Below are 10732 nucleotides of genomic sequence, written 5' to 3'. Positions count from 1 at the left end.
AAAGCTTGTAACACAAAGTAACACAAGTACTTTGTATGTTGGAGTTTTACCATCTCTCTCGGTAAACTGGTGAAAAATGGTAGCACTATTGACAGACTATAGTCTGGTGCTTATTCTGTACAGGGAGAGCCTATCAAGTCCCATAGCGCCCAAGTATTTAACCCATTTAGACCCAAATTATGTTCCAAGGCACAAAAATATGATCACCCTGTATTCTTATTCTAAACCCAGGCATAAATGGTAAATCAAATGTTAATTATTGCTCACAATTACTGTTTACTAGCTATTTTTGATGTTAATTATAGAGCACTGAGCAGAAATATTCCACTGTTGCTATAAAATCACTTAAAAAGGTTATTGCACAAAAATCTGAACACAACCTAAGTTTACAGTGATTCTGTATTTCTTGTGGTTCACATGGAGTAAAGCAATGCTTTAGAACATCACGTACTTGTTTATAAAGCAGGGGTGTCAAACTCAACCACTAGAAGGGCCATATTAAAAAAATCTCAACAAATCTTTGGGCCAGAGATCACCTTGGTTTTATTTCTTTTTTAATTAACATATTGCTATAAACCGGACTGACCACAGTTTATTCAAACTACGCAAAAACTTCAACAGTAAAATGTAGGCACTTGTAGTAGACCTTGAAATATTACATGAACACTTCAAATATTCAAGATTTAAATGTCCCCAGGTGCTCAGTCTTTTAAACCTACCTATTTGCTAGATGTAGACACCTGACATCTTCCCTTTGCTGCAAGTTCATTAACACTTGGGCTCAATTTCTGAGCTAACGTTAAGTGTTTATATTGGCTGAACTGCAGTTAGCTGTTTAGTGATACAGCTGGTGTGAAACTGTGTGGAATTGTGTAGAATTGAGGTGTAACCGCTGTCCCATAGACTGCACATTATCACAGAAAGGGGTTTAACCTCTTATTCTCCAGTATATTTTGGTTTGTCCATCTGACTGTACATGACCAAATCGAAGGGCAAATTATTCAGTAACTGCATGAAATAAATTTGTACTTTATTTATTTATTTTAAAAGCTCTCCTCAAATGAACAGAAAATGTGTCACACATATTGCTATATGCTTGCAATTTACTGCTGAAAGCCAAAAATCTCAGATACTCTTTGTATTATTTTATAAAAATAATATTTACAGAGCAGATCACTGAAGAGACGCCATCTGTTTATAGTTTATAGCCCAGATTTGTGGAAAAATGGGTCGACTTTCAGCAGAAAAAGAAATTGTGAGTTCAGCTTCTTTTATTATAAGGGTTTAAAATTACATCACTCATCTATTTGACTGTAAAGAAGACAGTTACAGCTCTCATATGACACCCACCTTTTGAATGTAGCTTATGAAATATGAAAGTTATGAAGAATATGATGAAGTGCGTTTTGGAACCACCGGTGGTGTCAAGGAGTTGAAGAGGTTAATATTTTAGATGATCGATTTTCATTTTGGGATAGCTGACAATCTGGAGTCCAGGTGGGATCACAAGTAGAGGCCATACTCTTCCGTCTCTCTCTGTCTACTATGAACATTACCAGCCAGATTGCTATAAACTAGATTTTTCCACATTTGGCAAATTAAGTATTTGGACATGCTGAACTGAGTGTACTTTAACCTTTTTTTTCATTCCTTAAATAGCATGATAAATGCTAATTATTTATTGACGTTTTTCCACAGGACAGCGCCGTACGGTATACAGTATAGATGGAACAGGAAATAGTGCAACCACTGACTGGTCAAATGCAATCATCACAGAATCATCGCACACTGTCACTCTGAGGCTGACACATTATTTATCCCAAACAAACCTGACCCGGGTTACCTTCAAGAGTTTAAATCATTTTTGTTTTTTTTGAGTTTCAAATCCATCATATCCACTTCTACACCCTGTCCAGTCTTTCTGAAAAACTCCCAACATTATTTAGTACACAAGAAAGAAAATTAATGAATACCGTCCAAGCACAATGAGGTAACTGACAAGGTCATGAGGTCACTTTGCATAATTTTTCTGATAAAAAAAAATTAAATCACATGAGATGTATTATTTATCTGTAGGATTTATTACTAATTATTTTAAGTCTCGTTGTGCATTGGAGGACCCCCTGAAGCCCAATCTAGGTCTAATTTGATTAAGAACTGTCAAAGCTGCAATGCTTCACCAATATGTGGCAACTATGATGGGTAAAATGTACCTGCCTTATTTATAAATATCAATATTTTTATGAAAACTTCTGAGGTTCAAGCTCTCACAAGAGGGATAAGACCTAAGCAACTTCTTAAACAGCTTATAGCAACAAACAACCCTGACCTTTTTAGAAACTCCTACCTTGTACTTTCACTCACTGGCCACTTCATTAGAAACACCTACCTTGTGCCTCCACTCTGTCCACTTTACAAGCTCCACCTACCTTACAGGTCCACTATATCGGTGTACAATTACAGATAGCAGTTCACTTATTGCTGCACAATTTATCATCCCCCGTCCACCAGATTGCTCACTGGTCACTTTCTGACTATAAAATTGCTGTTGTCCAGATATTATTTGGGTGGTAATCAATTCTCAGCAAGCCAGTCACACTGATATGGTAGTCTGTGTGCTGGTTACACACATCTGTGTCATTGCTTGGTTAAAAGTGGTCCACCACCCAAATATATCCACACAAAAGCAGGTCATTGCTCGTAAACTGTAAATACATAAAAAGATATGGGTATTTTGACTGTAATGGATAATGGCTATTATCCCGCTTCTAAAGTAACTGCCTATATTTTTTTCTTTCCTTAATAAAACCAAATACATTTTATGCGAATGGAATTCTTAAAACAGGACCTACTGCAGGATAATAACAAGCTTCTCAATTAAATTTAAATATTTTATTTATTAATATATTTTAAATAAATATGAGCTATTTTAATCTGCATGTAATCTTTTTTAATGGCACTTCAATTATAATGTTAATAAACTAATAAACATATTTCTGTTGTTTATACTCAGTTTGCTGCACATTATTACGATTTTACAACAAAAACATAATTTTAAACGATTTTTACTCACAGTTTTCTGTCAGTCACCGCAGCTGCTGACGCCGTTGAACCGTCTCTGCTGTGATGGGCTTCCTCGCGCGCCGCCGCCGTAATGGCGGGAAAATCAGACCCAACGGCTGCGATGCTAAACCAGATGTACATCTCAGTAAAGTGACCCAGTTACACCTGATTTGGACAGAAAATAACACAAACCAGTAGTTAAGCGTGTTATAAAGTGGACAGTGAGCGTAAAACTCTCATACAAAGCAAATCTCGGAAACATTTAGCTACCAACACAAACTCAGTTTTTCTGTGGAATATATAGTTTAACTCTTAGCTAATATTTAGGCTACACACAATGAGCTTAACTGAACTTCAGCTCACTTCTTCACTCACCGTCATTTAAAAAGAGAAACTGCAACACCATTAAAACACACCTCTCCACACTGAATTATTTAAAACAGGACAGTTTTTAACTAAAACTGCCTTTTATAGGGGTGGCGAAGCAGCCTAAAACTCTGCGGGCTTCTCTGTGTCTTGTTTGGCTATTAGATGAAGTGTTTTATTCCCACCCGTATTCCGACAGATCCCGCGATATGAGGAACGCTTGCGTATGTGAAATTCTAGCCAATCATAGCGCAGGGTGGAGAAAACTAGCCAATCCTAATGCAGGAGGCGGGATTTATCTGAATACGGGTGGGTGAAAATAGAAAATAACGCTTTCTCGGGCGCGCGCTGTCGTTGGCATGGAAACTGACCGAAGAACTCCGAGGAAATCCTCCCCTGGCGTGAAATAGTGCCTACAATAAAACAGTAAAAGTAATGGTTTCTAAACGATTTTCTGGCATAAATGTTTTGAGAACAGCTCAGAAATGCGTTCTGTATAACTGGGACACTGATGTTTTGGAAATGAATATGTTTAGAGGATTTAAAAAGCTTACTACGTCTTTAAAATCTTCAGATTCAGGCAAAGCAAGACATCGAGAAAATGAATCCTGCCTCCCACCTGGTGAAGGTTGTCTGCAGGCACCTTTAATGTAAAGTAAAGCTTTTTATGCCACTTCTAATGTAATTTAAGAGCAAATTTGCAGTAACAGTTTTTGCGAAGTTCATAAAAACACTCTTCAGAGTACCTGTATCTCTGTAAATCTCTAACGTTAGGTTAACACAGGCCCCTGCATCACCACAACAACCCCATATTATTAAATGCAAAGTGTGATGTCATGTTTTCTAACAAAAAGAAGTACTATCTAAAACCTAAATCTAAAACCTTGTAATTTTTCAGTAGGCCCTCGAGCTAGTTACTTATAGCACTCTCGTGTACAATTCAAAAATGTTAAAACTTCATAAACCTACCTACTTAAACAGGAACTTTTGATCATTGGAAATGAAATAAAACTCACTATTTTAACCAAAAGCAGTGAATGAATAATTGTTTACTTGTCAGTTAATGGATTATCCATTAATCATTTACATCAGAAGTCTGAATAAATGTCACAAGCCGCACTCGGTGTGTAAAGGCCTTAAGAGTTTGATATAAACATTGTTCAAATTTGTGTCAGATTTTGTGATTCATTCAAAATGGGCTGTTTTTGCAATTTCTTTATATGGACTGCATGGACTGAGGAGTGAATGGTATGTTTTGGAACTTATTTATTTAAATATTTATGTACTTCATCAAACTATTTTATTCTCCAGGCCATTTTCTACCTGTCTGCAAAAAGCCCAGCACACAGATTTGGCCCGAGCCCGTTTTGAATGACTGCTCAGATCCAGTCTGAGTCAGTCGGATCGAGTCCATCCCATGGATCCGGACCATATCTTTAAATGACACAGGGCCAGCACAGATTCTGGTAATTTTGCATTTAACATAGTTTGGGCCAGTTTACCAGACCCAGTCTGGTTCCAGATCCAAGCCTAAACTTAAGCTTAAAAGACTTCAATGGTGCTTTGCCATTAGCCAGTCCAAGACTAGGCTTAATCCATGTCTAGGAAACTGGCCCAGTAGTATTTATTAAGGCCTCTTATGTGTACACAGCAAAAAATCAAGCCTAAAAATCTTGTAATTCGCCCATCTTGCCACTCCAGTTATGAGGTGCCAACCAAGAATTATGCATGGCCACCTTTCTGGTCACTCCAGTTATGGGGTGCTAACTGGGGTGGCCAAGGGTTGCCAGTGCCATCCTAGAATTAAGCATGGCCACCTTTCTGGTCACCCCAGTTACGGGATGCTCATTGTTTTCTTATTACAGTTGAATACATGCATGTGTTGTAGGTTATCATTATAACGAAAAATAACTCAGCTGAAAAAAGTGATTTAATTTACTTGATTTAAATGCACCATTTCCTCATGAGAGAATAAAATATGTCAACTAACACAGTTTTGTCTCTAGGTTTACTTTCAGCAGTAGTTGTATTGGTATGCTACTTTTGATCATGTGGAAATGATCGATCCAATCACTTATATAATTTTAATAAAGTCATACTATTTTATTTATTTTTTTCCAAACAGTGTCCCACCCCGATAAAATCTCTGAGACTTCCCTGGCCACCCCGTTCTAAAAGCTCTAGCTATGCGCCTGGTTCCAACAACGAAAAAACAAACCACACATCCTTGAACGATGACTAGCCTAGAAATGTATCACTCTTTGCAGATTTTCTCAGTCATATTCGGCTGCATGATCATAATTCCAATAGTTCCTCTGCTGCTCAGTCAAGTCAAATGACACTGTATTGTGTGTTTACTTTCCCCTGAAGGCCAGGCTGAAAGCTTTGGCAGAGGCAGTGCAGGAGATTTCAAAAAGGGTGCAGAGGAAAGAATGACGGTACAATAAAGTCATTCAGAGTGCTTTGATGTGAAAAGTTTCTACAGAAACTTGGAAGTGATAGGAACCAGACATCAGAAGAGTTCAATGCCTCTAAAAGCTCCCTCACAGAAAGTTATTACATTAAGTGGTTACGAATACATTGCCTCAGACATGGTTTTACGATAGTTTTGAGAAGGTTTCGGCCTAAACCTTATTTTTTAAAACGCCTGCATGTTGGAGGGGTACATGCAGATAGCACTGTGTAAGGTAATCTACAACACATGCATGTATTCCACTGTAATAAGAAAACAATGAGCATCCCATAACTGGGGTGACCAGAAAGGTGGCCATGCTTAATTCTAGGATGACACTGGCAACCTCTGGCCACCTCAATTAGCACCTCATAACAGGAGTGGCAAGATGGGTGAATTATAAGATTTTTAGGCTTGATTTTTTGTTGTGTACACATTAGAGGCCTTAATAAATACTACTGGGCCAGTTTCCTAGACATGGATTAAGACTAGTCTTGGACTGGCTAATTGCAAAGCACCATTGAAGTCTTTTAAGCTACGTTTAGGCTTGACCCATTCTTTCACAAATGTTTGTAAAGGCAGACTGCATGACTAGGTGCTTGATTTTATGCACCTGTGGCAATGGGACTGAATGAAACACCTAATTCATTGATTAAGAGGTGTGTCCCAATACTTCTGTCCATATAATGTATATATTACATATATGATATATACACTTATTGACTGTATATTTGATATATACACTCACTGTTTGGAAGATATAGCCACTGGTGCTCTCACTCAATGTCTGGGATGAAAATTAAAACTTAACTGTGTTAACTGTGTTAAAACTGAAAAAATCAAGTGATTTTCATGTTGATGAAAATAATGTTACTGTATCATTGAAAGTAATAAATTCTGATGAAGCTTATTTTGTCCATTCATACAGCTTTGACAAACTGCACTGCTTTTTAAGTGGAGAAAATCTTTCTTGAGGGTCAAATTTGAGTAAATAAGACAAATATGGTGATTCACATTCGTTTACATTCATTTGGCAGTCCTAGTAATTACACTTTCGAGTGTTAATCCACCCAGAAAGCCAAGAGAAATAAAAAAAACTGCCATATCTGAAAAATGGTCTGGTCCTAATGATGCCGTTTGCACAGAAGGTCCAGCAAAACAGTGAAGGGTCATCATAAGAGAAGGCAAACACTTCACCAGCTCATTCAGACTGAACCCTGGCAAAACACAACCTTAGATCTCTCCAAAGTAAGACGAAGAACAGTTTTGTATCTCCTAAAGGGCGGTGAGGTCGGAAGAAGGATTTTTCTTTAAACTCTCTGAAAGCACGATGGAATTTATGGCATTCAAGGCCTCAATTTCATATCGAGTGAATAAAGAAGAGCCTCAAAAACAACATCTTTCTTTTTTGTCTTCAGCAAAGATCAAAACGGTAAGTCATACTGCCGGTGAACTACAACGTTCCTCACTCGAACACCGAGCTGGCATCCCTCTTTCAGCCAGACTTTTGAAGAAAGACACAATTCTATCATTTTTTCCTTTCAGATGAGATTATAAATCAATATGTTTTTGACATTTACTACACGGCAGAAGTTTGCAGTCAATTACAGCTAGCAGAGAGAGATTTTGAGGTAACGGGTGTAAAATGCAGAGCAAAAGGAGGATCTAAGGTAAAGTGTTCACTCTAGGAGATGAAGCACTGATATAAAAGACACTATAACACTTTCTTTGACATATCAGTGTTTCCAAAGTGACCTCAGAACAGGCTTCAGATACACAGCTATTTTTAGGGGTCTAAAAGAAATTGGACAAAATAACCATCATAAATGAATTTGTCATTTTTAATACCTCAGTGACTGCCTGAAGTTTGGAACCCATAGACATCACCAGAACCCATAGACATGCACGCTTGATTGGACTGAGGGCAGGCGATTGACTTGACCATTGAAGAACAATCCACACTTTTGTCTTATAAAGGTCTTGAGTTGCTTTTGCAGTATGTTTTTAGACATTATGCATCTCCACTGTGTAGCACCATCCAATGAGTTTTAAAGCATCTGGCTGAACATCAGTGAACACAAGTGAGCCAGTTCCACTGGCAGCCATACATGCCCACACTATAACACTACCTCCACCATGTTTGACAGAGGAGGTGGTGTGCTTTGGAACATGAGCAGTTCCTTCACTTCCCCATACTTTTCTCTTTCCATCATTCTGGTACAAGTTAATATTTGGCTCATCTGTCCATAAGACATTATTACAGAACTGTGCTGTTTTTTTTTTTTTTGATGGAGGGTGTTCTTGATCTGGCCAGCTGTTGTGAAAGGATTTTTCTTTACCAGACAAAGAATTCTTTTGTCATGCACCACAGTTGTTTTCTATGTTCTTCTGGACCTTTTGGCAATTCTGGGCATGTTCTTTCCTTTGAATAATGTACTAAATAGTTGATTTTGGCCACACCTATCATGTTTTCATCTCTCTGATGAGGTTGTTTTGATTTTTCCACATAATGATGGCATTATAATGGTTTTGACTTCATATTGAGAGTTCACAAAAATGCAAAGGCCACACTTCAGTTCAACTACAGACCTTTTATTTGCTTACTTGTAAGTTAAATAATGAGGGAATAACATACACCTGGCCATGGGACAGCTGAGTAGCTGATTGTACAATCACTTGCCCCCAGAAATGGGGGGTTATATATGAATACCCTCAAAATGTATACCCTCAAATCAAAGCTGAAGGTGTGCATTTTGAGCTCATTATTTCATTTCAACTCCAATATGCTGTGTTATACAGCTTAAATAAAAATAACATCATCAACTTTCAAATATTTACAGTGGTTCTCAAACCGATCCTCAGGGACTCCTAGACAATCCAGATTTTTCCTCCAACTTCCAACACATAGATGGAGTAAAAATCTGAACTGTCTGTGGAATCACTGCACTAAATAATGCTGAAAGTTAATTCCATTAAATCTTTGCAAGTGTGAAGAGAACTTGAGCTGAATGTTTATCAGTGCTTTTTCTGCAATGCTTCCTATGTGCTATAGCTGCACTGTGTACTATCTGCTACCCACCACTAGAAACCCTCTGTGGGGGCAGCACAGAGCTTCTTGTCCAGCATGTGGTAGCCTTTAGCTGGTTGCAGTAGTCTTTCAATGCTTCCTTCTTTGGACTAAACAATTAGATACTCTGGCTACTTGAGCTGCACAGCTCTCTTGTGGTTCATAGAGTTCAGACAAAGCTAATTTTCATATTGGAAAATTCAAATATATTAACACTTTCCTGGCTATTTGAATATTCAAACATTCTGACCACAAGCCTTTCTATAAAACGAAGCTTAGGCTGTTTTGCATAACAGTTTATGAAAAGTCCAGAAGTACAGAATCTTCAGTCTGTGAAAGAAGAATGAAGGAAAATATTTCAGATACGAACGATCTATGCATGTTTTTGAATGTTTTCTGATAAAAATAGAAGAATCGAAGAAGGTCACTCGGTCTACAAGCTGAAAAATCCAGCTCAAAGAGATGTTTCATCTCGAAATGGGCGCATCTTGGTTCCGTTCATTTAAACCAACTACAAGTTTCCAGTTTCCATGTGGAAACTTCAGACAAAAGGCAGCATTCAGACTTAGAGTCTTCCAATGTTATATAAAAGCTGCGGCTGCCTTCTGAACGGATGTTGTTTTGCTCACTGAACTCACTGAGATGAATGGCAGTAAGCATTAGCCCTGTACTGGGTGTTAGATGTACTAAGCTATGTTGTGGAACAGCATTCAGTTTCTTATACAGGTCCAAACTCGCTGAGTGTAGTGTTTTGCATACATGTATTCAGATGTGTCCACACAGCGCCCTCCATAATTATTGGCACCCTTGGTAAAGAGTGAAAAAGTCACTGTCTTATACTGAGGGAAAAGTTATTGATGTATAATGGACAACACATTTTTAGTCTGTAATAAAGGTGGTGTTAATCATAATACAGCATTGATACACACAATGAGCACTTTACTAGGAACACCTCCTTGTTTCTACTCTCACTGTCCATTTTATCAGCTCCACTGACCACATAGGAGCACTTTGTAGTTCTACAGTTACAGACTGTAGCCCATCTGCTTCTCTGCGTACTTTATTACCCTGTTCTTTGATAGTCAGGACCCCCACAGGACCCCCACAGAGCATATTTCAGTGGTGGATCATTCTCAGCACTGCAGAGACACTGACATGGTGGTGGTGTGTTAGTGTGTGTTGCGCTGGTGCGAGTGGATCAGACATGGCAGTGCTGCTGGAGTTTTTAAACACCTCAGTGTCGCTGCTGGACTAAGAACTAGGTCTAGAGAATGACCAACACAAACTCTGCAGCAGCAGATGAGCTGTCGTCTCTGATTTTACATCTACAAGGTGGACTGACAAGGTAGGAGTGTCTAATAGAGTGGACAGTGAGTGGACACAGTGTTTAAAAACTCCAGCAGCACTGCTGTGTCTGATCCACTCGTACCAGCACAACACGCACTAACACACCACCGCCACGTCAGTGTCACTGCAGTGCTGAGAATGATCCATCACTCAAATATGTTCTGTGGGGGTCCTGTGGCGGTCCTGACCACTGAAGAACAGGCTAATAAAGTTTGCAGAGAAACAGATGGACTACAGTCTGTAACTGTAGAGCTACAAAGTGCTCCTATATGGTCAGTGGAGCTGATATGTATATAGAGTATTAGTGTAATATACTGTGCTCAGTGACCTGTACTGTGTGAGGTGGGAGTGTGTGTAGAAGGCTGGGTGGTGCAGCCAGAGGGGTCGCAGTCTTAAAGTGTAAAGTTGGAGCTCCTCCTTAAACCCCACTAACTCAC

This window comes from Colossoma macropomum, unplaced genomic scaffold (assembly GCF_904425465.1).
Source record: "Colossoma macropomum unplaced genomic scaffold, Colossoma_macropomum, whole genome shotgun sequence".
In the NCBI taxonomy this organism is placed as follows: domain Eukaryota; kingdom Metazoa; phylum Chordata; class Actinopteri; order Characiformes; family Serrasalmidae; genus Colossoma; species Colossoma macropomum.
This window is presented reverse-complemented; position numbering follows the sequence as displayed.